We start from the raw sequence: 27,932 nt of genomic DNA, 5'->3' as shown, positions 1-27,932 counted from the left end.
TGTAGTGTAGCCCCAGCGATTCCCTAGGCCTATTCTATTTCCGTGACAGTGGTTCTTATACCACTTACTTAGTATATGGTTTGCGTGGCCCCTAGGGCCTAACTGTATTACTTACCTGTGTGACTTAATGTATGCATAAATAAGACTGTGTTGTACTTACCTCTAATCTCATAAAGAGTGCTGAGGGTTTGCTTAGAATAAATACACTTTATTTTATATATATCTGTTGTGGTGTCCTTTCATTTGGTATTCAAGGGATTATATATGGTATCACAGCTGGCTTCACATGCCATTCAGAGTTTAGCCTAAGACTGCTCTTGTCCATGCTACCACTAGGATAGCTGGTCTATAAGGTTGACTTTACAACCAATCACCATAAGGGTATTTGGACTGATATAAGGTGTACACTATAACTAGTGACATCATACATCAGGCCAACTTCTCACAGAGACAATGTCATCCATGGTCGGCGTGATGTGCCTCTCCCTTGTGATGGCCTTGTTCGGGAGGTGCATGTCGATACATAGCCGGATCTTCCCTGGTTGTCGTGGTTTCTCGGCTATGACCATTGGTGACACCCAGGGTGTGGGCCCCGTAACCTTTTCTATAACGCCTTGTTACTCCAGCCGTCGGAGTTCCTCTTCTACTAATGGGCGTAGGCGAAACGGGATGCGCCGGTGCCGGAGGGCTGTTGGTTGCACCGCGGTGTCCATATGGTGTCGTACTGGTGGCCTCTTGATTTTTCCTACGCCTGAGAATAAGCCCTGAAATTCTCCCAGCAAGTCGTCGACTTGTCGGTCCTGGACTACTCTGAGGAACGAGATCAGTCCTAGATCTTCGGCCGCATGGCCGCTGAGAAGTGTGTCTACTTCCTGGTTGATGACGTGAATGTCGATGACGATTTCCGCCTTTTCTGACTGCACTGCGACCCTCATCTTGCCCTTCAGCGGAAGCGGCGTGTCGCTTCCGTAAGCGAATATCTTGGCCTTCGACGGGCGGAGCTCCGGCCGTGGTTTGAGGCGATTGTATTGTTGCACCCCCATAACTGTCACTGACGCTCCGGTATCTATCACAGCGTTCACCTCTGATCCGGCAATCAGAATGTCGCAGCGTGGCTGAGGTCGCCGGGTGCTCTTGAGGGCTCTGGTAAACGATATGAGGTACGTTTCTCCCTCATCGTCGGACTCAGTGTCTGATTCTGGGTACTCCCTGACTGGTTCTCTCTTGGGCCGTGCCTGCGATGATAAGGATGTTTGTGATAGTTGCCGTACTAGCTTCCTCATCGGCTTGTCCCGCCTGTGGCTGCTCCGTTGCATCTTCCTGCAGCAGACGGACGCGAAGTGGTTGTCGATGCCACAGTTGGTGCATGTTTTCCCACGGGCTGGGCACGCCTTGAGGGGGTGTTCATCGTATCCGCAGTATCCACACGACCTGGCTGGATCGGGAGCCCGCCGGTCGTGGGGCTTAGGTGGTCGTTCTTTCTTCCATACTGCGTCCACTTTCTCCACCTTGACCTCCACCTTGCTGGCCGCTCCTTTCACTAGGGCTAGATCCATTTCCTCTGCATGTGCTGCTGACAGGTCGTGAGTCCGGGCCAGGACGAGGATGTCGTTCATCGTGATGTTCGGTTTGCGAAGTATCATGCCTCGTAGCGTCTTACTTCGGATCCCCAAGATTAGCTGCGCTCTGATTTCCTCTTTTGCCCGGTCGCCGACCAGGTGCGTGTCCGCAAGGACTCTCAGTCTTGCGTGGAACGCGTCAACCGACTCCCCCTCACGCTGTTTCGCTTGGCGGAGCTTGAAGTGTTCGTAATCGGGGTTGACCTGGGGGTCAAAGTGTGCGTTCAAGGCTGCAACCGCTGCTGCGTAGTCCGACGGGGGACCCGTGTCCGGCAGGTGCTTGAACAGGAGGTAGATCTCTTCCCCCGCGTAGTGGAGTAGTAGAGAGCGTTTCACCGTTCCATCCGTCTCCCTGGATCCGATGAAGTAGTTTTCCAGCCTCCCCAGCCATGTCTGCCATCTCGGCGCGGCGGTCGTGGGGTCTGCGACCTCGCTAAACGGAGGTAACACTCCGGACGCGGGGTGATGGGGCAGTGTCCCTGCAGGGCCGGGCGTCTCATCATCTCCCATCGCGGCGTCAAAATCCCTGGTGTGTGACCAGGAGTCGTCGTTCACTCACGTGGTAAGTCGGTCGCTGCACGTGGTCAGGTGAAGCACGCTGCGCCGTCAGGCGAGACCTCTGTAGCTGTTCTGCCTAGCAGCAGGAATTTCAAGGAATTTCAGGGGGTTCAGAGGTCACCCCTCGTCGCCAGTGTAGTGATTTAACCCTTGCCCTCTGCCTGGGAAGGGGAATGCCCTGTATGTTCACTCGCTAGCCTGGGGAGCCCAGGGGAGGCCTCGCTCGCTTGCAGCTCAAAGAGGGACCACACACACAGTCTGCTAGTTGGGCGTGAACTGCCGTTCGTCCGCCCGTTTATTATTTATATCTACGCGCCCACGTCCTTGACGTGAGCGCAGCCTGCGCGCGTTTGACAGCGCTCTAGCGGAAACGCTAGAGCGCTAACTGTAACACTACGGACTATCTGGTATTTCCTTTCGCAAAAATATGTTTTCTGAAGCTGCCAAGGGAATTTTCTTTGTGGGATGTTTCTGAGTTTCTTTACGTGCCGGTCAGTGGAAAAGTGCTGTGTCGTGCCACTTGTGTGCATAGACTACTGGCGAAACTCATTAAAGAGCGCAGTTACGATTACTTAAAGTCAAGTTTTGAAGAATCGGACTGTGGAAAAAAATGTGAATATGTTGTCATTGCCAGAGTAAGAAAGCCATTCCAAGATGGCACTGATTCCTACTATTCCCCCACCCCCCCTCGTGTGCACGAAACAGGTGCCTTAGCTCTTGCAACTAATGTGGACCATAACATTTATTTGGATTTCACATTGCTGGGGCCCCTTATATTTATAGCGATTACTCCTAGCAACGCAGCGGATGCAACAAGCAGAAACAGTCTCTCTGCTATGAGGGCCTAACGTGCTCAACTACTGTTCATGGCCTGCTAACATGTTAGTCGCCAGTATATTAAATAACTGGTGAGACACTATGAATATACCTCTCCTCCCTTTGATGCTATACCTTATATAAACAAGCATTTGCAATGCAATTGGTCTCGCATTTACGCGAGTTTAAGCTATTTCCATTGTCAATGACTGCGTTTTATTTATGTTTCAGAAACCAAAACATAAATGAGGCATTGTCATTTACAATGACAATAGCTCAAACTCGCATAAATGCGAGACCTGTTGCATTGCAAATGTTTTTTATTTTTTTATTTGAAGCGATGGAAAAACTGTCTGCCAGTCACCTCGCTTCCTGGCTGTGATTAGTTCCTACGTGGCGATGGGGGCGGGGCTCTGCTGACACCTTGTATTCTGAGACTCTCACAATGAGGAATGGTTTGCTGTTACACAGCGCGTGCGCCGCTTCAATCCGCGGAGCCGCGAATATGGTGAGGGGCTGAAGGCCTGCGCGGCGTTTGAGAGAGCTACCTGGGAACAGACAAGAGGTAAATGCGAGAGAAGGATGATAGAGCGCAAGCAACAAGGCAGGCCCGGTTCTAGCGGAGGGACGGGTCAGCCAGGTGAGGGGTTCAAGGCCAGCGCGGGTCTTAGAGAGCTACCTGGGAACAGACAAAAGGCAGGTGCGAGTGAAGGGTAAGGGTGATAGAGCGCAAGCAACAAGGCAGGCCTGGTTCTAGCGGAGGGACGGGTCAGCCAGGTGAGGGGCTCAAGGCCAGCGCGGGTCTTGGAGTGCTAACGCCGAATGTGTTGGGCACTGCAGATAACGCCCCCCCCCCCCCCCCTTTCGAGACTGGCACCCTGACTGGGGGCAGGTGATGTGGCCGCTGGCTCATCATCACCTCAGTTCCCTTAGAGCAGCAGCAGCGATGTGCTTTTCCCAACCCCTACCAAGCCGTGGCCCTGAGGCTGTAGTTGGCTGGGGAGAGTGTGAGTAAGAGAAGGGGCCTCGCTAAGGGCCTTTTGTTGGCACCTCTCCACTACAGTATCTTTCAGGCCTTGATGGGGTTGAGTGTGTTGGGGGGATATGTTTGCATAAGCCACGCCTTGAAGCACCTTTCTGAGCGAGGAAAATTGAGAGGCTGTAATTTTAGTGTCCGAGCTGCCGAATTGGGAACTATGCAAATACCTCAGCTCAACATCCTGTAATTCTGGGCAAATTACTTAATTGCCTAAGGACTAAAATAATAATGAATTTGATCTTCTGTAATCAAACACAAACTAACAACATTTATAAAGTGTCACCCTAGGGGTATCTGGGCGCTGTTTCTCCGAAGAGCCAGGTTGCTTTTGAGCACTGGTGGAGGTTGTAGTTGGCTGGGGGGAGTAAGGGAAGGGGCGTCGCTTGAGGGCCTTTTGTTGGCACCTCTCCACTACAGTATCTTTCAGGCCTTGATGGGGTTGAGTGTGTTGGGGGGATATGTTTGCATAGGCCACGCCGTGAAGCACCTTTCTGAGCGAGGACAATTGAGAGGCTGTAATTTTAGAGTCAGAGCTGCCGAATTGGGAACTATGCAAATACCTCAGCTCAACATCCTGTAATTCTGGGCAAATTACATAATTGCAAAGGACTAAAATAATAATGAATTTGATCTTCTGTAATCAAACACAAACTAACAACATTTATAAAGTGTCACCCCTTGGGGTATCTGGGCGCTGTTTCTCCGAAGAGCTAGGTTGCTCTTGAGCACTGGTGGAGGCTACGGGAGTAAGGGAAGGGGCTTCGCTTGAGGGCGTTTTGTTGGCACCTCCACTGAAGTATTTTTTAGGTTTTGGTTTGGTGGGGGGGGGGGGGGTGTTATATGTGGCTGGTGTTCATATAATGGCTGCCCTTGGACCGAAATCAAACTATATAAAACTGATTAAAAAATATAACCTTTTGTTTGCTCGTTTTAAGCTTCTGCAAAGGCAGGAACATAATGAAAGAGGATTCTTCATACAATAATAAAAATGTTTGTATTCCTTCTTCACATGGCTTTCCTACCTTTTTTTTTTTTAGTTTTAACTGTCAGTCACTTCATTGTTAACATTATATTTTGATAAGAGCAGAAAATACCTGCTGTGGGTATTTCTCTCCATTTTTGTACCGACCTGGACATTAAAATACTGTTAATGCATTTGAAAAAACGGCCGGGTAGCAGATAGCCAGATCAGGAGTGGTGGCCTTTTGTGCCACTGTATTGCACTTGGCTCGCCCAACCAAAATGTAGTGCTTCTAGTTTTCACCAATGTTTTTGGTGGTATGCGTTTTAAAATGTATTATTTATCAGACATTTATCTGAAAATGAGCCCAATGCATGAGTAGGAAGCAGAAGGTGATGATCTGTTTCCACGGTTCCCATTAGAACTAGTGTTGTGTTCTAGGTTGTCAAATCATCTGTCCCTTTGGGAAGGGTAGGAGGGCAGGTGGGACACTGTACTGAAGTGGTATATCTGTAGTTTTGGACCCGGGGTTGGGGCTTTGAAAGGGGCATTGGGTGCTATGGCCAGTGTTGGGTCCAGTTCTGAAGGACTGAGTTCTTTCAAAGGTTGACTGGAGACGTCAGGTTAAAATGCTTAAATCGGGTACAATGGGCTCAAGAATCTAGGCCTGGGACTGAGAAGAGACATGGAATGTGGGATATTATCGGTCACTTACTAGTGGAATAAGAACAGTCTATGGGGCGGTCTGGCTGGGCTGAAAAATATCCCACTCTAGAGGCTGCAGTAAAAGATTCCTGTGGCCTGGAAGCATGTGAACCCACTGTACTGTGGATGGATGTATTTGAGTTATTGGGGAAGGAGGGGAAAAGGGGCAGAAATAGTTAACGTTGCCATTCCACCATGTACCCTTTACGAGGCCTGACCTGTTCGTGAGTGTTTTAGTAATGCATGTTCCAGGGCATTCACCTTGAAGGAAAGAGATTATCCGCTGAGATTTGAGACTCCCTTTGTGTTTGGTGCATGTGGTTTTGGTTGTGTGTCCTCTAGAAAAGGAGTGAACACTTTGCTCTCTTTCCAGTGGTCCCAAGTGGATGCCTGGAAGGCAGCCAAGTCCATGTTTAAGTTTTCAGCCAGAGATATTGATGGAAATGAGATGCCCCTGGATAAATATCATTTAGTGGGAACTGTACTCCTTCCGCTCTTAGGCCCTGCATCTCGCATCTGCCTGAAGTGGACAGATTCATGCTGATGGTTCTGAGCTCGGTATTCTCGTCGGCCACCTTGCGTTTCGCAGAGTGCTTAGAAGAGCGCTTAAACCCCCACCCCCGGGCTTCATTATTTTCAATAAGCCCATCTCAATTGCCCTTACCTCTTCGTCCATGGAGTCAGTAATCATTACTTGTATCTAGTGGTTAAACAGACTCCTCCATGTCCATCTTCTTTCTCCCCACAATCACGTTTTTTTATTCCAGTATACCCTTCACCATCTTTCGTCTGCTGGAGTCTCCCAGCTCCAGCAGGGCTCTGCCAGTGACACTACAATCCCTGCAGTCTTCTTTTTCCCTGCTCTTATCTGCCTTTCCCAGTCACTAGCAGGAGACCTATAGACCTAGAAGACCCAACTCTGTCTGTTTTACAGAGTGGGCGGAGTTCCTCCTGCTTCCATTCGAACATCACACGGAACACCCCAACACATTCCTCTTCAATGGAGTGGGGTGTTGTCTCGCTGATACTTTAGGACCAGCTGCACCTACCTGAACCTCTTATAAAGAGCTTGACATGGTCACTCTGCTCTTCTGGTGGCGCAGCTACAGGCAGTATACCGAGGAAAGGAAACTGCAGCACAATTAACACCTGTAGACCAGGGTATGTTCCCGCTACTCTTGGGGGCAGCTGAAGCTCTTCAAACAGGATTAAAGGTTCTGTACTCTCCTCCACTAGAGTCAGTAATGTGTCCATGCTCTCCTGGATGCTGCTCTCTGTTCTCCAGTAGACCACAAGGTTCATATGCAGCCATTTCCCTTGGAGTGGCCACGTTGCATTGTGTTAAGATTGGAACATCCCACATGAGCCAGAAAGGTTATCATCTTTTCTTATTGATTGAGGAAGATTCTTTGGTTGGAAAGGTTGGATTCACATATTGTTATTGTAGTTTTGAGGTACACAGCTTGAGAATATGCTCTGTTGAAAGTAAATAAACCTGTTGAAATAAATTTGTGCTTCAGATTAATTTAAATGGCAACAAGATTAGGAGAAATCATATTTTACCTCGGGGTGTGACTGTGGACCTCATACCTACCACTAATGGAGGTCAGGATCTCCTTTTTGTCTTTATGCTACTTCCAGTGGCGCACAACTCTTGTGCTGGTGCCTGTGTACACTGCTGGACCGAAGAAGTCAGAAGTATGCAGAGGTTAGGGTCACTGATCAGCCTGACTACCCACCCTCCATAGAGAATTAGAGGAGGCCTGCAGTACATAAGGAATGGATGTGGCGGTGCACATTCTCTATTTGTCTTCATTTAGCCCAAAAAGAATGCCTCCAAAAGAAAAGACGAAATTTCAGGAAGTGCTCGGATCTCAGAAACCCTTCAACTTTGCAAAAATGCAGGATTAGCAGCAAGGAACATCCAAATGCACATTGTGTCAATCAGCCATTTTGTATAGTATTTAGATTTTAATATTATTGGCAGCATAGCCACCTTGGTATTTACAGTGTGGCCTTATTAGGCACCTACTGTATGAAAGATTACCTCTTGTTTTGCTTGTGGATGGGATTCGTCATACCTAGTAGAGTGAAGCAGGGAGAAACTATTCCAAATCTTTGGTGCCAGCAGTTCTCCCATTCTATTGCTTCATCATCTTTCCATTATACTTCTGTTGTAAAGGAAAGCCGGGTGCTGTATTGCATTGATACTGCTGCACACGGGTGGTGGGAAGCATATATTTTGTGCACTACTGGGTACTATTTTGGAAGGCTAAGAGTTATTTGATGTGTGGAGGTATATTGTGAGCACCACATGAAATGAGAAGCTGCTGCCCTTATCCTTTGTATTATTCCCATTCTCTGAGAAACCACTAGGCAACATTTCCTCTGTCATTAAGCACGAGGATGCAGAAAGAGAGTATGTAAGACACTCGCATGCACACCCACAAACTATCACCCTGAAATCTCATACCACTGTGCCATGGTCCCCTTCTTGGTTGCAAACTGACACCTCTTGGCGGTGCTGGGCAATCCATATGTAAACACGCTCTCCAAGATTCCCCAGCTACTGCTGCACACGCATCATTTCCAGAACGGGGGCATACTATACACAGTGCATACAAGAACGCCTTTACTAAGCAATCTCCCAAGACATTGAGATTGCACCGGCCACTTTGACAAGCCAGCTTATAGTGGGCAAGCCTGTGCCTGGATGGCGCTTCTCAATTGATCCCTAAAATATCATTAAATTCTGGAGTGAATATGTTAACCTAATTTGATAGCTTAAGGTGTACATTCCTAGTGCCCACTTTATATGTACTTATACTCTTTGGTAAGGATTCTTTGAGATGTAAATGGATGTGGGTGACAAAGGAAGAAGACCGATGAGAGAAGTAACCAGAGGGATAACACAGACGAGAAAGTGGAACTAGGCACTATACATATGAGAGAGGTGAGTGAGGAAAAAGCCAAATGAAAGACATATGTGAGGCATGAGATGGAGAACAATGGGGCAAGCCACAGGCCAGATGAGGGCTGGCCAAGACATGCACTGGATGGAAAAGCAGAAGACTATCACAATCTGGATGCAGTAGGGCAACAAGATTACAAAATAAAACTTTTACTTCTGCTCCCCTTTAAAATATATCTCCTAGCAGTATAGTACGATCACAAGGCATATTAATGTAACTAAGCTGACCTGTACTGGAACTAGGCTGTTAGTTATAATGTGTTCTTTTGCAGTACCATGGGGACTAGGGGCTTATTTACAAGCCCCTTGCGCCGGCCGGTGCTTCACTTCTTCCCATGTTAAAAGTGACACACCGGCAGCGCAAAGGGCTTGTAAATAAGCACCTAGGTTTCTATGACATAAGCTTTTATGTCTCCTTTAATGATGAATTAGTAGTATATGTTAATGTGTAATTATGGAATTACATTGTTCAATGAAATATAATCAAAAGAAAAAGATAAATGCACACAATAGATGAGACTGCACATGCTGAATGAAAGGGGAGACTAAAGAATTAGGCTGGTGAGAAAAGGGTGTGGCAAGAGAAGCAGGATCAGAGAAGAGATTGAGACTTGATGTGGCTGAGAGTCAAGCCAAGTACTATGCTGATGAGAGAGGGGAGCAAGCAAAGGTAACTGAGCATAATGCAGATGAGATTGGACCAAGAAATGCATTTGAAGACACACAAGCCTGGGCCATAAAATGGATGCTGGCGATGAGAAAGATTCATATCAGGTGAGCGGGGTGCAGGGAAGAAGATGGATGAAAGTGGAAAACAATGTCCAAGACAGACGAAGGGGGACATGGTACACAATGGATGAGAAAGGGGACAGAAGAACACCACAGATGATGTAGGAGAGCAAGACATAAGGTGGATGAGAGAAGAAAATGTGGTCCAAACCAATGAGGCAGAGAGAGGCAGGAACAAAACCTAATATTTGAGCAGCTGCTAAGCCACACAATAGATGAAAGTAAAATGACGCACAAGATGGATAAATGAGGGGTATGAGCACACGGGTGATGGGAGAAGTGAGGGAGACGTGCTAGATGAGAGAGAGTCATGAACAGGATAAGGGCAGATCAAGAGACAGGAGGGATGAGAAGGGACCAAGGCACATACAGTATGGAAACACGGGAAAGCTACACAATATAGATGTGAGAGGGGAGCAGAACACAAGCTGGATGAAGATTAACCACAATTAGTTTACAAAGAGTCACTTGCACTGTTCAAGAAGCCAGGGACATTTACAAAGGACTTAATTTACAGGGAAGTAGCTTGTGGAGTACACCCCACTACTTTCACTACCTTTAATCACTCCATTAACATTGCCACTACTGAGAATGTGATGGCAGAGCATACTAGATGAAACTAGGTTAGTTCAAAGGTACGCACTAGTTTGCTGAAGGTTACTAAACTTACTTCAATATTATTTAGGTTCATAGTTTTCTAAATGTTACAGAATTCGTATTTTTTATTCTACTTTAATTGAAATATTGGGATAGAATTAGTATTAGGGGTGAGCTTGCTTATTTTTTTTAAACCAAATTAAATTTAAATAATTTTAGGTTTGCCATTGGAGTTAGCTGACAGTAATTTAGTCAATTAAATTTAATATTACAAAGAGAAACCATTAGGAACACGAAACGAGTACTTATGTAACTAAATTGCATTTAATTTAGAGTATAGAATGCGAATTTTAATGTTGGGTAAAGATAAAACTAATTTAGATTTTATTTAACACCAATATATTTTATGTAATTGTAATTAATAAAAGGTAAGTTATTAAATAATTTAAGGTAATATACAAAATCTAATTATAACTTTATTTAGCATTTGGATAAGATTTACCTTTAGATACATTTTTTTAATTTAATACCATTAAATGGCATCCAATTAATTTTATTTTGTTTAAAGTTTGGATGCAGTTATTATTTTCAGAGTTGGGTAAAAGTAACTCCTTTAATTTTATATATTTAAATGTATATAATCCGATTTCATTTATTTGTAATTCATGTAGTGTCGCTATCAAGTTAACATTTACTGAAGTGAATTACTTTAAATACGATGTTCCAATCATGGTAGGGGTTACTACTAGGCATTGGTTTGGGCTACGTATTTAATTCAATTTAGTGTAAGGGACAAGAGTTACTTTTGTAGCTAGAATGAATGTAGGGGGGGGTCAAAGTAGGAAAGAAATTCGAATATAAGAAAGGAAAAATAGGCAGGGAAAGGTTGATTAACTGGTGCAAAGCCCAAGCCAAATGAGGCATAAAAGGGATGAAAGATGGGTCAGAGCCACAAGGCAGATAAGAATTCTTTGAAGGAATATACTTCTAAGAAAAGGGTTTTATGGATAGTTATAGGATGGTAGCTGTATTACAGGATAATTTATTTAATATACTGAAACGAGGCTCTAAATGTTTTAAATAACCTTTTATTCTCCTTAATGAGTTTGTAATTCTAAGTGTTTGGTTATGCTACCTTCAATAACTTCAGAGCAATATTAATTTTTAAAGGCCAATATATGTTGCTAAATAGTTATTTTGTATTTCTCTCATTTTTTAAATGTGTATATTTAACTATAACAAGGCAAAGGCAAAATAGTGGAAGACTAATGGTAGTAATGTGTGACCACAAAGCGAGTGCAAGTATGATTAAGATGAGAGAGGGGACCAGGGAAAGAACTGTATGATAGGCGAGAAAGGAACAAGGCTGGTAAGAAAAGGAAGCAGCATGCAAGCCAAATTTGAGTACTGAGCGAGGACAAAGCTTGAAAAGAAAGGGAAGTGAAACACCCTCTGGGTGAGAAATAGGTGGGAGGGGCAGGATGGTTGTGATCGGGCAGCAAAGACCCAGGAGGAAGAGGAAGTAAATGCTCCACACTAAGGGAGAAGGTATAGAGGCACATCATAAAAGGGCAGTGACCAAGACACAAGCCAGGTAACTGGGAAGCAAGGCACAGATGAGTTGAAAATGAACAAGTAAAGAAGGATGATGAGAGCAGTACCAATGGAGAGAACTGATGTGAAAGTGTCACAGACCACAATATGTCTGCAGAATGAGAGGGAAGCCTTGTAAAACACTTACAAAAGGCTCTTGAAGGATAAGGAAGGGAACAGGCAAAAGAAAGAAGACTGGGAAAGACAATAGGGTGTTTGAAGAAAGCCTGGGCAAGATGGATGAGAGAGAAGCAGTAAAGCAAACGCCAGAACAGAGAGTAGATTAAATCAGCACAAAAAGATTGGTGCTAGCCTGAGCCAAGAGCCAGATGAGGGAGTGGAGCAAAGCATGTGCTAGATGAGCTAGGAAACCAAGTTTAAAGTCAGATGAGAGAGGGGCACAAGGCACAAATAAAGAGGATTGATAGAGATGAAGACTAATAGAAGGGGGCACTGCTAAACCTAGTCAACAGACTGACACAAGGTGCAAGCAGAATGAGAGAGGGAAGTGAGACACTGTAAAAGAAGGGATAAAGAGACCTTCCACAAGAAATTGAGGACCAATCCCAAAGCCAGGTGAGAAAGCAGAGCAAAGCTCAGAATAGATGAGAGGGAGAATCAAGGCGCAAAGTGGAAGGAATATTGACCAGAGACATGATCTGGATTTGCGAAGGGAGTTGGGCACAAGTCAGATGAAAAAATGGTGGAAATCATGAAGCAGATGAGAGGGCAGCAGTCCACTAGTTGAACGACAGAGGAACATCAAAAAGGATCAAATATGGAGCAGTCTGTTGTGCAGTATAACTATGAGAGTGCCATGAAGCATAAGGGGGATGAGCGAGTTGTGAGGCACAAGCCAGATGAGCGGTTAAAATGAGATCAGGAAAGTATGGGCAAAGGGATCAAGGGGCAATGTGGATGAGAGCCAAACAAAGTACAAGATTGATGTGAAAGGGGATCAGGCACAAGGCAGGTGAGTGAGTTGCCAAAAAAAAGGGAAGACCAAGATGAGATGGAGACGATATAGGCACAAGCCAGATGAGATGCATAAAATGGTTGTGCTCAGAAGTGGGGCCAAGGGGGTTGTACACCCCTGACTCCTCCTCTGGAGCCTCACCACCCATACCCAAGTTATTCTGCCCCGCAGAATTTTGGAGGTCATCCTACAGGAGCATCTCTAAGAGAGGCTATTTGGTAGGGCTTCTACTAGTCTTAAGTTTCCTAGACGCTCACAGGGTCCTAAGTTCCTGGAACCTAAGACCACTGTATCTAGAGGGCTGAGCCCCACTGGACTCGCCCACCTGCGACATGGTACTAGGTGTAGTGTGGTGTAGTGCAGCTACCTACCCTAGTGATCCTAAAGTTCCAAAGATTGGAGTAAGAGTTGTGCTAAGACCCTTCATAACCAATCCAAGTAGTTAAGTAGAACTTTCTTGATACAGTATTTATATGTGCCTTGCTAGTGATGGTTTCTCATGTAACCTTGAATAGATTAAGTGGTAAAACAGTGCAGGATGTAATCGCAGACGCTGCACACAAATGTAGGAGACTGGCTCAGTACGTGGTGCACGCTTAAGAGCGATGGACCTTGTGCTAATCCAGGCAACACTTATGGTGATTTTAATGGTCTGTGATAACCTCAGGCTCTCCGTGATAGCTGTGGGGAGCAGCCTTCAGGCTTATCTTGGAGTGTAAAGCAGCTTGGTTTACCACATATAATCAATAGTGTAGATTAGATGAAAAAGAACCACACACTGTTTATGAAAAATAAGGCCATGTATTACACAGCATAGTCACGATCACATTGGCATATCTCCTAGCTGTAGATATCTACCATACACATTAAAATACTTCAAAGAATCCGGCAAATGGCACTAATATACACTGGTCTCCAGGGCGCGGTCAAACCATATTCTAAAGAAGTGGAATGCGACCTGCAAGGAAGAGCGGGACTGGTACCAAAGGACTCAGAGGAGCTGGGAGAACTTAGAACCACCCAAGTTAAATAACAAGGAACCCCACGGAGGCTGTGTGCAGAGTGGAAACACAGCTATGTGCCTAATGGAAGTCCATGGAGAAGTCGTGATTTTAAAGAAAAAGGACCCTTCCCACAGAACCCCAAAGAAACCCTTTGGAGGAAGGAAAGTTGGAGAGCCACCCTACCCGGCCAGGGATTCCCCAGGAACCAGGTTATCTGCTGCAGGGTAGCTGGATGCAGAGGGTTGGAGTGGCGTCGGAACCTCTGGTAGACGACAATGGAAGACTTGGGAAGAAAGGCCTCTGGAGAAGTCTCTGAAGATCTCTGATGGAATCCAAGGGTGGATTCTTGAAGAGGAGAACCTGCAAGCAGAGGGGACAAAGTCTTTTTCACTTGGAGGTGACCAGGATGCACAGAAGCATAATGCCCACCCTTGGCAGGGATCTCAGGAGAGTTGACAAGGACCTTGGTGCAGCTGTGGGGACCAGGCGACGCTGAGGAAGACCAGGAGCTGTACCCGAGCTGTCCCGCGTCGGTGTCTAGGTGCTTGGTGTCTGACGGGAGTGCCAATAAGCCTTGGTAGCTGCAGAAAGTGTGTGGATGACCAGATGCAATCATTGGAACCAGCAAACTCCAAGGGACTCATCAAGTGCAAGAGAATGGGGGCAGGCCCAGAGAAACAGGGGAACCCACCAATGCAGGAGAACCTTCGAGAGGACACCCAGGCCGAAGGCACAGAGTCGCAGAAGCACCTCAGGCAGCTCACCAAAGATGGAGGCCCACGGTGCAAGGGATGTAGTGAGGACGCTGATCTTCGAGGAATGAAGTGCTGGATGCTGGAGCTTCTTGTAGCCCAAAAACTCTGGAGTGCAGTGCCAGCAAGCCTTGGCAACAGCAAGTTTACTCTGTGCACAGGGATTTGGTCGCAGTGGCTCCGACAAGAAATACTGTACTCGAAAAGGCAAGGAAGACATGTCAGGCCTTTGGACGGCCACAGAACTACCACCTGTGTTGCTGGGCCTTGGAAAGTCCGTAGGACGTCAGGTGCAGCAGACCGTTCAGCTTTGTTAGGGTGCCTGCAGATGCAGGGTAGTGAATCCTTTATTCAAAGAGAGATTTCTTTGGAATATCCTTGATGCCCACTGGTCTTCAGGGTAACCCGAGCAAAGCACAGATGAGGCAGAAGAGCGAGACCAGGAGCAGCGAGTCTTCCTTAATGCAGTCTCGGTTCACAGCGAAGCCCAACACAGTCTACACTTCAATAAGACCCTAAAGAGCATGACAAGGACTCTGTCTGATCCCCTCAATAGGAAGTGGGATCTCCTCTTGCCATGCCTGTTTGCTTACAGGGAGAGACTGTAGAAAGGAGTTGGGTTCAGTCCCTTAGAACTTCTTTTTGGGCATCCTGTCGGAGGTCCCCTGACTTTGGTCAAGGAGGCTGGGAGGGCAACCCTAAATCCCCTACCCATGGTGTGGTAGACTATGTCCTGGGTCTCCGCAGAGTAATGGCCCAGCTCATGAGTAAAGCAAAGAATAATCTTCAAGCCAGTCGGGAGATGATGGAGTGGTATGACCAGAAGGTTATGCTGGACCTGGAAGTGTAGGTCCAAAAGCCGATTTGTCCCATGGCTCTGGATGACCAGTGGTATGGCCCCTACAAAGTTGGGAAGATTTCTGATGTCACCTATTTAGATGACACAGGTGACACATAGGAGCCCCAAAGGGTGTTCCATGTTAATCAGCTGAAGCTGTGTCTTCAAAGGGATTACACAGTTTCTTTGCTTGCAATGGCTGAAGAAGTGGAAGAGGAGAGTTAGCCGCTCCCTGGCGTATTGCAAAACGATGAGAAGGATCGTTCATTTGAGGGTGTTAAGCTTTCCTCTGAACTGACACCTGAACAGCAGGTGTTGTATAAAGAGCTGCTCGGGAAACTTTTCCATCTCTTTTCAATTACCACCGGGCTGATGCCTGTCTATGTTCACAGCATAGACAAAGGGGCACCCTGCCTGTTAATTGTAAAGCGTTCAGGATGTCAGACCATTTCCAAGAGTGCATCAAGAATGAAGTGGTCAAGATTCTGGACATGGGTATTTGTGAGACCTCCTGTACTCTCTGGGCCAGCCCAGTTGTGTTAGTGCCTAAGTAGGGTCAGCTCACCTGCACTTCTGTGTGGACTATTGCGGTCTAAACACTGACAAAAACTGATGCCCATCCTATTCCTTGAGCTGGAGAGGTGGTGGATAGGTTGGGTGTCGCAAAGCACCTTAGTACTTTTGATCTACCAGCTGTTACTGGTGGATTGCCTTAACCCCTGATGCCAAGGAGGAAACAGCATTTTCAACCCCAGGGGTGCGCTACCAATTTAAAGTTATCCCTTTTGCGTTGAAGAATGCTACTGCCAGTGCTTAGTCAACCATGTATTGTCAGGTCTGGAAGAGATCTGTGTGGTGTACCTGGATGACATTGCAGTGCTCAGTACCTCCTGGAAGGACAACATATGAGACCAGTGTTGGTGAGGATGCAGGGAGTTGGGGCAGTGCTTGCCCAGCTCAATGGGAAGAGAAGAGAGCATCCGGTGGCCTTAATTAGCCGCTGACTACTCCCCAGGGAGCAGAACTGGTCTGGAGTGGAAAATGTTTTGCCATAATGTGAGCCCTTTGAAGAGTCAGGCTTTACTTTTTTGGCGCAAAGGTTGTGGTACAGACTGATCACAAGCCCCTCACGTGGCTCATGGCAATTAAGTGGGAGGTGATCAGGTGATCCATATCTCTTGAGGGGCTAGATTTCATTGTGGAACATAAGGCAGGCTTACAGCACGGTAACAAAGATGTCCTTTCCTGCCGGTTTAACCAATCAGATGATTGTTTTCTCCCACTGGGGAATAATTACAGGCCCTTCTAATCTGGGGGTGGACATATGTTGGGATAGGAGGTCTTCTGCATGTCTCTGGAAAGCGTGCTTTGCCTGCCTTATGGTGATCTCCAGTCAAGTAACCTTAAAAGTTACTGTATGTTTTCTAGATCCCTGCCTCAGTGAGCATGACAATCACCCGTTTACATGGATTGAGACCCTAGAGCTTGGCTCTGCGGTCGAGGGGGGGGGGGGCATGTATTGAGCCCCCTTTTTTCACAGAGTGGCTACTGCCATCTCTACCCAGGCTGTGGTAGATTGACAGTGGTGGCAGCAATAAATCTATAGTCTGATATCCCTGTATTCTAAGAAGGGTGGGTTACTTGCCACCCTCCTAATCAAGTCTGTGCAGTCTCACTTGTCTACCTGGAACGTGGGGAGAGGATGAGGCTTAACGGCTTGAGCAGGCTACTTCGGAGCTGGGGATCCGTGTTAATCTCAGCAAGGGGGTTTCAACATCCTGTGATTCGGGGCAAATTACTTCATCTCCCCATGCCTAACAAAATAAATGTGTCCATCTGTAACGCAACTGGTGCTCATTTGAAATGCTCTGATATTTTCGGTGTGTTTGCGCTATATAAAACCAAAAAGAAACATGTTTGATAGCCAGTGGGTGTACTGGGGAAGGATGGTGAGTTGAGCCATTGTGTGTAATATGAGCAGTTCTGCTCGATGTGCCAGCTCCCACGTGTCCTTTCCCTAATCCATGAAGAAGCCCAGTGGGCTTATCTGTGTTTAGCTACATTAACTCTGCTAGGAGAGACCCTTCCACCTTTCTGTTAAGTGATGGCCAGGGCCTCCTGGTCTGGAGTTAATTGAAATTCCTCTCTTGGGATTAGCACGGAGTGGTACAATGGAAGACAGTATGTCAACCTTTGCCTACCTTGGACAGCAGTGAACATGTCACAAGTGTGCCTCACGATTGGAGGGGCACCCAGGATTCAAAAGTAGCAGACACACTGATTGGATCAGTCTACCAATCAGAAGTATTAAGTCTGTCTTCAGCGGTCAGTTGTCTGTTCACAACTAGTCTACTGATGAAGGTGAGCCACAGTCTCTGTCCAAGGAAGCCAGCCAGGACCTGTGGTGTGAAGGCAAGATAAGACGCTTGCTCGCTGCGTCTGACAATCTGAAAGCCCCTTGAAAAGGGTTGAACTTGAAGTGGTTTTCTGTGTAACTGATTGAATATGCTACCAAGGAATTTGACAGTTTGATGAGGAGAATCAGTCAGCAGGATTGGTCAGAAAACCAGCTGTTCTGTGAGGCTTGTGGAGCTGGCACTTTGAACAAGGAAATTGCAGATAGCTGCTGAAGATAAGGAAGCTGGCAGCACATCAACGGAGACAGAGGGAGACTGGGAGACTGGGAAGCTTGATTCCATTCCTTGAAGGTGAGATCACTTTGCCTAGACCTCTCCCCGGTGTTGTTGGAGCCTGTGTGGTATTTCCAGTTACAAGCTGTAGTTGGTGAATAGCGTCCTGTGGTACAGGCCTCACTTTTTTTTTTTTTGTAACATCTGGGGGGATATTGGGGTGTCCTGGTACTCTGGCCAGTCACTACTCTCCTACAGCTAGCCAGTGGCCACTGGACTAGTGGGACTCCAGTAAACTGTGCCAAGACAGCAGGCACAATGATCGGATCTCTGACACCGCTAGAGCAGTGTCCTCACTCAGAACGGGAGGGTGCTTCTGTTTCTTTGGGTGGCTGGTTAATGGCTGAACAATAAAACTTGACTTCACAACAAATGCTTCAATACAAGGATTGGTATCCTGTCTATAGTGAGTGAGCGGGTAGGAGGCTGGCTTAGTATATGGTACTCACTTAGCCCCCCGCATTAATCCAGACAACCCTTGTGGTGATTTTAGTTGCCTTAGGCAACCTTAGAAAGCTAGAAAAATAATCACACAGTTGAGTTATAAAAAATATGTATTTATTATTAACACTCACTAACACAATGCAATATCTACCCGCCCGCAAGGGGTTAATGGCTAAGCGTTCGTTCACACTGCATGCTGCCAGTCGTGCTGATTTTTCAGTGCTTCTCGAGCTACTGTGGCGCAAGCAGCGCAACATGCATTTTTTTCTGTTGGATGGTGGAAGCCCGCACAATTTAGCACTGTTTTATGTAACTCCGCAGAATTCTGCAGAGTGAAACTCCAAAAGTTTCGCCCAAACCTATTGAAGAAATGAGAAGCAGATGAATCCCCCCAGATAGGTTTGTGTATTGCTGCATTCCTGTGATCTGGGTGGGACACACTGGAGGAGGGAGAGCGAGGCTCCCCCTGTGCACTACAAAGAGTGCTCTTTGATTCAGGGATAGACCACTAGGAAGGGGCCTGGACACATCCCAGGAAGGGAGTTTGGGCTGATAAAGGTATCATAAAGAGTATGTGTGGGACTCCAGGATTAACCTTTTTATGCACATAGCACTGTGACTGATATCTGGATGTGAACTCAGATCATTCCCATGAATTGTGCTGTGGGTCAATAATCCTCAGTCCTGTCTGTGTGACAACCATCCCTTCAGAGGAAAGGAGAAGAGGAAAGATGTCCACTTAAAACAAAAAAAAAAAAAAAAAAAAGCAAAATCCCAATATAAAACTTCAAAGGCTCCGACCCAAAATCACATTTGCTGTCTGGAAAAGAACTCCAAAAAGGGGAGATTGAAACCAGAATCTTTGGCTAAGCAGCCAGATGGGCTTTATGAGGAAGTGAAGCTCTGCAAGACGTCAGCCTGTGACCAGGACTTGAGGAAAAGTCCTGCTAGTCTCCCTGATGGCTGAGGGGACATCACCCAGGACACCAAGATCAGAAAGGAGGGTGGGACAGGGATTTGCCTGACACCTACTAGAAATTCGATCACAAGGAGGATTGCGTTATTGCTTCTGAATGTCATATACATTTGCATGTGAAGAGTTAGAAATAAAATACTTCTATATAAAAGCAAGTATTGGACTGGGTGGGCATTGGTTTATTGTAAGTACTGTTTTCACTTTGAGTTATGAGCCGTGTTCAATGATCTGTATCTACATCTGCCCAGAGAATCCTCATCATCGAGGGGTGGTAGCTGGGAGAATGGTGCTTTCCTTCACTGAGAGGATGGTAAATGGGAATACGCTGTTGTGCTTCACTGTGTTTTGGAAACCGAATATGCTGCTGTGCTTTATTGAGTAATTGTAAAAGAGTATGAGGGATGGTGACCGAGTACGCTGCTGTGCTTAATTGAGTGGTGGTAAATGTGTGTATGGTATACTGGTCTCTTCATGAGGTGATTTTGCATACACGTGACTTGCTCTGCTTAAATTACCTCCGTGCTTTTGATACTCTTGTCTCTTCATGAGGCGATCTTCCATACGTCTGACTTGCTTCTCACTTTCCTCTCTTCTACAGTGTGCCCATGAGGGCTGGTAACATATTACACAGTTGTACTTTACTGAGTGGTAATAATGAACTTGTTTGTTTTGCTTCATTGAGGAGTGATAACTGGGAGTACCCTGCTGTGTTTTACTGACGGGTGGCAACTGGAGTACGCGGCAGTGCATCATTGAGTGGTGGTAACCATGTGTATGGTACACTGGTCTGTCTCTTCATGAGGCGATCTTGCATACCACATACTTGCTCTCAGTGTTTTGGTACACTGGTCCCCTCATGAGGCGATCTTGCATGCCTCTGACTTGCTCTATGTAACTGACTTCTCAGTGCTTTATATACACTGGTCTCTCTTCATGAGATGATATTGCATACATCTGACTTTTTCTGTGTAATTCACTTTTCACTTTCCTCTCTTCTACAGTATGCCCAAGTGGATGACTGGAGGGCAGTCAAGTCCATTCATCCAGAAACATTGATAAAAACAAGGTGTCCTTGGAAAGATACAGGTGAGTTGGACTTGTACCTCTTCCACTCTTGGGATTTGCATCTTGCATCTACCTGAAGTTGCTAGCCTAATGTTAATGGTTCCGAGCTCGCTTGTCTCAGCAGGCACCATATGTTTCATGTAGTGCTTAAAAGAGACTTGAAGTTGGAGACATGCACTGAAGAAATGGGTAAAGAGAGGTTTTCTGTGACCATTTTCTTTTCCGCTTCATTCTAGTGGGCTTGTTTGCATCATTGTCAACTTACCCTCCAAAGGAGGAAAGACCCTGTAAAATACACTCAGCTTGTTTAACTTTATGCAACTTATGCTGAGAAGCGTTTACGGATCCCAGGTTTCCCTTCTAGCCAGTTTGTTAAACAGGTCTGTAATGGGCAGGGGTGAGGGGTCGTCTTTGAGGAGCGTATGGGATTTCAGCTCATAATTGAGGCTTTAATTAACTTAAGTAGGGCATTGCACAGCGTTGACGGCGCCAGAGGCAGGTAGTGCTGCACCTACCACATAGCAGCTTCTATGCACATTGACTGATGCTTTTCTCCCTCAGGAACCTGAGGAAGAGGTGCAGATTCCAGCATTTGCCGGGTGCAGACCATCACATATTTAGCAAACTGTATGTCAAAGGCGACGGAGCCCACCCTCTCTGGAAGTGGATGAAGAAATAGGCCAAAGACTGTGGAACCTTTGGCGAGAATGTGCAGACTATGTCTATCTTCTGGTGCTCAGCATGACTTTTTTTATACATTCCTTACAGCAGAGGTCTGTTCTATGTGATGCACAGGCCTCTTCATGGGGTGAGCTAGAGTGCCTCTGATCTGCTCTGCGTGATTGATGCCTTGGTGCTTTGGCGAACAGGCCTCATCGGGCGACCTACCATACATCTGACTTGGTCTGCTTGTTTTTCTCGATGCTTTGACTCTTGGGCTCGTTCTTGGAGAAACCTTGCAGACCTCTGACTTGCTCTGCGTGAGTGACGCATGCTCCCCCTTCATAGGGTGATCTTTCTTTGATGTCCTGGTCTCTTAATTAGGTGACATTGTGTACCTCAGACTTGCTCTGTTTGATTTCTCAGTGTTTGATGCAGTTATCTTTTTAGGTGGCAATATTGCTTACCTCTGACCTGCTCTGCGTGATTGACATCTCGGTGCTTTGACGCATGGGCCTTCTCATGGGGTGAGCTTGCGTACCTCGGATTTGCTCTGCCCGATGCACTATTCTGTGCTTTGATGCATGCTTCTCTTCATGGGGTGATCTTGCATGCCTCTGAATTTCGCTGCGTAATTGACTTCTAGGTGCTTTGGTGAACTGGTCCCTTCATGAAGGCAGGTAACAGAATATGCTGCTGTGCTTTATTGAGCGTTGGTAACGGAATACGCTGCTGTGCTAAATTGACCATATGCAACGGCAAATTCGCTACTGTGCTATATTGTGGGCGGTAACTGGGCGTATGTTGCTGTGCTTCACTGAAGTGTAACAGAATATGCTGTGTGCTTTATTGAGCGTTGGTAACAGCGAATACGCTGCTGTGCTTTATTGATTGGTAACAAATTCGCCAATGGGCTACATTGAGGAGTAGTAACTACATAAATGCTACTGTGCTACATTGCGGGATAATAACTGGTAGTACTCTGTTTTGTTTCACTGAGGTGTGGTAACAGAATACGCTGCTGTGCTGTACTGAGGGCTGGTAACGAACTACGCTGCTGTACTTCATTGAAGAGTGGTGCTGACTATGAGGGGGGTAACTGGGTGGATGCTGCTATCCTTCTTTGAGGTGTGGTAACAGAATATGCTGCTGTGCTATTTTAAAGGGTGGTAACTGGGAGTACGCTGCTGTCCTTCACTGAGGTGTGGTAACAGAATACGCTGCAGTGCTGTATTGAGCGTTCATTACTTTGAATACGTTGCTGTGCTTCCAAGCTGATTGGTAACTGCAAATTCGTTACTATGCTACATTGATGAGTAGTAACTGGGAGTACTTCTTTTCTTTAGTGAGTTGTGGTAACAGAATACGATGCTGTGCTGTATTGAGGGGTGCTAACTGGGAGTACGCTGCTGTCCTTCACTGAGGTGTGGTAACAGAATACGCTGCTGTGCTGTATTGAGCATTGATAACCGGAAATAAGCTGCTGTACTTCATCGACGATTTGTAACTGCTATTTCACTACTGTACTATATTGAGGGGTGGTAACGAAGTACGCTGCTTTGCTTCAATGAGTTATGGTAACAGAATACCGTGCTTTGCTGTATAGAGCATTGGTAACTGGGACTACGCTGCTGTGCTTTATTGAAGAGCAGTACGGACTATGAGGGGGTAACTGGGAGTAAGCTGCTATCCTTCTTTGAGGTGTGGTAACAGAATATGCTGCTGTGCTATATTGAGGGGTTGGTAACTGGGAGTACGCTGCTCTGTTTCATTGAGGTGTGGTAACAGAATATGCTGCATTGCTTTATTGAACGTTGGTAACAGGGAGTACTCTGCTGTGTTTCTTTGATAATTGGTAACTGCAAATTCTCCACTGTGCTATATTGAAGGGTGGTAACTGGGAGTACACTGCTTTGCTTTACTGAGGTGTGGTAACAGAATACGCTGCTGTATTGAACGTTGGTAACTGGGACTACGCTGCTGTACTTCATTGAAGAGTGGTACGGACTATGAGGGGGTAACTGGGAGTACCCTGCTGTCCTTTACTGATGTGTGGTAACAGAATAAGCAGCTGTGCTGTATTGAGCGTTGATAACCGGGAATACGCTGCTGTCCTTAATTGATGATTTGTAACTGCTAATTCACTACTGTACTATATTGAGGGGTGGTAAATGGAAATATGCTGTTGTGCTTCACTGAGGTGTGGTAGCAGAATACGCTTCTGTGCTGTATTGAGCATTTGTTACTGGGAATAAGCTGCTGTGCTTTATTGACTATTTGTAACTGCAAATTCGCTGCTGTGCTACATTGTGTGATGGTAACTGGGAGTACTCTGCTGTATTTCACTGAGGAGTGGTAACAGAATACGCTGCAGTGCTGTATTGAGCTGTCATTACTGGGAATACGCTGCTGTGCTTCATGGACAGTTTGCAACTGCCAATGTGCTACTGTGCTATATTGAAGGGTGGTAACGAAGTACGCTGCTGTGCTTCATTGAGTTGTGGTAACAGAATACTGTGCTTTGCTGTATAGAGCATTGGTAACTGGGACTAAGCTGCTGTAGTTCGCTGGGGTTTGGTAACTGAATAAGCTGCTGTGCTTTATAGAGCGTTCATTACTGGGAATAAGCTGCTGTGCGTTATTGACAATTAGTAGCAGCAAATTGCCACTGTGCTACATTGAGGAGTAGTAACTGGGAGTTCACTGCTTTGCTTCAATGAAGTGTGGTAACAGAATATGCTGCAGTGCTGTATTGAGCTTTCATTACTGGGAATATGCTGCTGTGCTTCATTGACAATTTGCAACAGCCAATGTGCTACTGTGCTATATTGAGGGGTGGTAACTGGGAGTACGCTGCTCTGTTTCATTGAGGTGTGGTAACAGAATATGCTGCTGTTCTTTATTGAGTGTTGGTAACTGGGACTATGCTGCTGTGCTTTATTGAAGAGGAGTACGGGCTATGAGGGGGTAACTGGGAGTACGCTGCTACCCTTCTTTGAGGTGTGGTAACAGAATAAGCTGCTGTGCTATATTGAGGGGTGGTAACAGGGAATGCGCTGCTGTTCTTCATTGATGATTGGTAACTGTAAATTCAACACTATGCTACATTGAGGAGTAGTAACTGGGAGTACACTGCTTTGCTTCACTGAGGTGTGGTAACCGAATAAGCTGCTGCGCTTTATTGAGTGTTTGTAACAGGGAATGCGCTGCTGTTCTTCATTGATGATTGGTAACTGCGAATTCGCCACTGTGCTATATTGAGTAGGAGTAGTAAGTGGGAGTACACTGCTTGGCTTTACTGAGGTGTGGTAACAGAATACACTGCTATGCTGTTTTGCGCGCTTGTTACTGGGAATAAGCTGCTGTGCTTTATTGACTATTAGTAACTGCAAATTTGCTGCTGTGCTACATTGTGGGTTGGTAACTGGGAGTACTCCGCTGTATTTCACTGGGGTTTAGTAACCGAATCAGCTGCTGTCCTTTATTGAGCGTTGGTAACTGGAACAACACTGCTGTGCTTTATTGAAGAGCAGTACAGACTATGGGGGGTAACTGGGAGTACACTGCTGCCCTTTGAGGTGTGGTAACAGAATACGCTGCTGTGCTGAGCGTTGGTAACAGGGAATACGCTGCTGTGCTTCATTGACAATTTGCAACTGCGAATTCGCTACTGTGCTGTTTTGAGGGGTGGTAACTGGGACTATGCTGCTGTGGTTTATTGAAAAGTGGTACGGACAATGAGGGGGGTAAACGGGAGTACGCTGCTTTCTTTCATTGTGTGGTAGAAGAATACGTTGCTGTGCTATATTTAACGTTCGTATCCGGGAATACACTGCTATGCTTCATTGAGTTGTAACTGAACACGCTGCTGTGCTGTATTGAGCTTTCATTACTGGGAAAACGCTGCTGTGCTTCATGGACATTTTGCAACTGCCAATGTGCTACTGTGCTATATTGAAGGGTGGTAACTGGAAGTACGCTGCTGTTCTTCATTGAGGTGTGGTAACCGAATACCCTGTTGTGCTTTATTGAGCATTGGTAACAGACAATACGCTGCTCTGCTTCATTAATGATTGGCAACTGCGAACTGGCCACTGTGCTACATTGAGAAGTAGTAACTGGGAGTACTCCTTTTCTTTAGTGAGTTGTGGTAACAGAATACTGTGCTTTGCTGTATAGAGGCTTGGTAACTGGGACTACGCTGCTGTGCTTTATTGAAGAGCAGTACGGACTATGAGGGGGTAACGGAGTACGCTGCTATCCTTCTTTGAGGTGTGGTAACAGAATACACTGCTGTGCTTTATTAAGGGTTTGTAACGGGGAATGCGCTGCTGTTCTTCATTGATGATTGGTAACTGCAAATTTGCCTCTGTTCTACATTGAGGAGTAGTAACTGGGATTAAACTGCTGTCCTTCACTGAGGTGTGGTAACAGAATACGCTGCTGTGCTGTATTGAGTATTGGTAACGGGAAATAAGCTGCTGTACTTCATCGATTTTGTAACTGCTAATTCACTACTGTACTATTTTGAGGGGTGGTAAATGTAAATACACTGTTGTGCTTCACTGAGGTGTGGTAGCAGAATACTATGCTGTGCTTTATTGAGCGTTTGTTACTGGAAATAAGCTGTTGTGCTTTTTTTACTACTACTAACTGCAAATTCGCTGCTGTGCTACATTGTGGGGTGGTAACTGGGAGTACTCTGCTGTATTTCACTGGGGTATGGTAACCGAATACGCTGCTGTGCTATACTGACGGGTGATAACTGGGAGTATAGCAAAGTACATCTAAGGGCAGGTCCCTTTCAGGACGTAATCCCTCACTCACCAATGGTGACATGATTCATCATAGGGACTCTCCTCCCAAAGGAAAACCCTAGTTCCTTTGGGGGCTACAACCCCCTTACTGAGAGGGAGGAGCTCAGGGATGCTTTATATTTGGATTTTAAGGATCAACTAAATCCACATATGATGAGCAAGAATGTATGAGTGAGGATGCAGCGCAAATGATAAGAAAAATAGTGAACATGTGAGAAAATGTGATGGTTAAAACTGGCTAGGAGGCATCAAAAACATACTTTAATAAAGAGATGCTTGCTGTCGGGGTTAAAAAAGCAGTGCACCAGCGGTATGGATTTGAACCGCTATGGTGTGATATTAAGTGGTCAACATGTTTCAGCCCTAGAAGACCCAAACTGGATCAGGCTTTCATCAGGACCTTGCGAAAAGACTGCTGCTTGTAATAAAGTGAAAAAGAAACTGAAAAGGATATGTGGCCAAAGCAATATCATTGGCCGCTATCAACAAAGGCTGATACCCGCCAAGGCTGGGTACAGGACCTCGCCTCTACCTGGCAACCGCTCAGGAGGGAAGCACCGCTCTATCCGTCGGTACTGCTAGACCTGGAGAGCCTGCTGCCGGAGAGTCCCTATGAAGAAGCATGTCACCATTGGTGAGTGAGGGATTACGTCCTGAAAGGGATCTGCCCTTAGATGTAATTTGATTATTAATTATCACCGAATAGGTTGACCACTACCGCACCGGTTCAGGCTATAACTTGGAGGTAGTGTTGTTTGTTTACTGGCACTTGTGTAGACCCTAGGATTTCTATATTTGGTAATAGTTGTCTGGGGATATAATCCTTAGTGGTCTTTAAAATGTATTCCCTTGGACCCTCTCCTTTGAACTGTTTTGTTTGTCAGATAACTGGGAGTAAACTGCTCTGCTTCATTGAGGTGTGGTAACAGGGAATACTCTGCTGTGTTTCTTTGAGTGGTAACTGCAAATTCGCCACTGTGCTATATTGAGGGGTGGTAACTGGGACTACGCTGCTGTACTTCATTGAAGAGTTGTACGGACTATGAGGGCGGTAATTGGGAGTACGCTGCTGTCCTTCACTGAGGTGTGGTAACCGAATACGCTGCTGTGCTGTATTTAGCGTTCATTACTGGGAATAAGCTGCTGTGCGTTATTGACAATTAGTAGCATCAAATTTGCGACTTTGCTACTTTGAGGAGTAGTAACGGAGTACTCTGCTTTGCTTCACTGAGGTGTGGTAACAGAATACGACGCTGCTGTGCTTTATTAAGCGTTTGTAACAGGGAATGCACTGCTGTTCATTGATGAGGGGGGGTAACGGAGTATGCTGCTACCCTTCTTTGAGGTGTGGTAACAAAATAAGCTGCTGTGCTATATTGAGGGGTGGTAACGGAGTACGTTGCTCTGCTTCATTGAGGTGTGGTAACAGAATATGCTGCTGTGCTTTATTGAGCGTGGGTAACGGGGAATACTCTGCTGTGTTTCATTGATAATTGGTAACTGCGAATTCGCCACTGTGCTACATTGAGGAGTAGTAAGTGGGAGTACACTGCTTGGCTTTACTGAGGTGTGGTAACAGAATACGCTGCAATGCTGTTTTGAGCGTTGGTAACGGGGAATACACTGCTGTTCTTCATCGATGATTGGTAACTATGAATTTGCCACTGTGCTACATTGATGAGTAGTAAGTGGGAGTACACTGCTTTGCCCTACTGTGTGGTAAGAGAATACGCTGCTGTGCTGTATTGAGCGTTGGTAACAGGGAATTCTCTGCTGTGCTTCATTGACAGTTTAACTGCGAATTTTCTACTGTGTTTTGAGGGGTGGTAACTAGGACTACGCTGCTGTGCTTCATTGACAATTTGCAACTGCGAATTCGCTACTGTGCTGTTTTGCGTGGTGGTAACTAGGACTATGCTGCTGTGGTGTATTGAAAAGTGGTACGGACTATCAGGGGGGTAAATGGGAGTACGCTGCTTTCCTTCATTGTGTGGTAGAAGAATACGTTGTGTAATGAATGTGCCATTTATGTGGATAAATAGCCTGATACTGACCGTTGCCC

The 27,932-nt window shown here is 46.0% G+C and overlaps 1 long non-coding RNA gene across 1 annotated transcript; it reads left to right on the top strand.

Moving 5' to 3' along the window:
• The first annotated feature begins 3,385 nt into the window (after positions 1 to 3,385).
• LOC146856197 (uncharacterized) lies at positions 3,386 to 23,294 on the top strand. Its single transcript, XR_014980914.1, has 3 exons — positions 3,386 to 3,558; positions 20,330 to 20,414; positions 20,955 to 23,294. It is a non-coding gene; the product is annotated as an uncharacterized LOC146856197 (long non-coding RNA).
• The last annotated feature ends 4,638 nt before the right edge of the window (positions 23,295 to 27,932 follow it).

The sequence above is a fragment of the Triturus cristatus genome, chromosome 4_1 (assembly GCF_964204655.1).
Source record: "Triturus cristatus chromosome 4_1, aTriCri1.1, whole genome shotgun sequence".
Taxonomy (NCBI): Eukaryota; Metazoa; Chordata; class Amphibia; order Caudata; family Salamandridae; genus Triturus; species Triturus cristatus.
Note: the sequence above shows the minus strand (reverse complement) of the source record. Positions and strands in the feature narration are given on the sequence as shown.